This window comes from Aplysia californica, unplaced genomic scaffold (assembly GCF_000002075.1).
Source record: "Aplysia californica isolate F4 #8 unplaced genomic scaffold, AplCal3.0 scaffold00006, whole genome shotgun sequence".
Classification (NCBI taxonomy): Eukaryota; Metazoa; Mollusca; class Gastropoda; order Aplysiida; family Aplysiidae; genus Aplysia; species Aplysia californica.
Window position 1 is genome coordinate 751,485 of NW_004797276.1, and position 899 is coordinate 752,383.

At 39.9% G+C, this 899-nt stretch overlaps 1 protein-coding gene across 1 annotated transcript in view; it reads left to right on the top strand.

The window, feature by feature from the left end:
* LOC101849572 (glycoprotein-N-acetylgalactosamine 3-beta-galactosyltransferase 1) overlaps window positions 1-899 on the top strand; it is a gene marked incomplete in the record, with an annotated part of 33,281 nt that overhangs the window by 994 nt on the left and 31,388 nt on the right.

An 899-nucleotide genomic window follows, 5' to 3' on the forward strand; every position in this document is an offset into this window, starting at 1 on the left:
ATCTATCTATCTATCTATCTTTCTATCTTTCTATCTTTCTTTCAGTCTTTTTGCCGGTCTTTCTGTATGAGTGTATGTCTGTCCTTCTGTGTCTCTCTCACACTCACACAAACACACACACACACGCGCGCACACACACATACACACACGCACACGCACGCACTTATACAAACATAGTCTTACAGAATTGCGAATGGTTCATCTCGTGTGACCTGCAACTTCCAACTGTAACAAAAATGCGATTTACTTATAGGAGCCCTTTCTTATTCTTTATTTGCGAAACGCGAACATAATCCTTCAGACTTCAAGGACACTTCATACACCCCCCACCCCCTTGATTTTTTTCTGCCAACAACCCACACACCTAAACAAAGCATACAATTTTAATAGAGGAATTTCTTGGTCAATGGCTTCGTGTTAAACACAGTTTGGGTACGTGAATTATTATTCCACCTGTGATATAATTAATTGAGGACGCATATTTTCGTTCTGCGACAACGTTTGAAGTCGCCCTGTTTTGGGGTCACTTTCGAAAATGAGCATTACTCCGTTATTCATACAAAATTTAAAGGGTTTTTATAGCTAAAAGCGAAATTGAAAACTATGAATATTCAAATTTGTGTTTCTGATTTGTATGCGATGATTAGAAATGTGCTGCAACATTGCCTTTGGTCTGCTTATGATTGGACATTATTACGAGTCAGTCTATTTGTCGATCTTTGTGTATTTCTGTCCTTCTGTGTCTTTATCTCACTGACAAGAGCGCTCTCTCTCTCTCTCTCTCTCTCTCTCTCTCTCTCTCTCTCTCTCTCACACACACACACACTCTCTCTCTCTCTCTCTCTCTCTCTCTCCCTCACGAACACACATACATACACATATACACACAGAGACACATA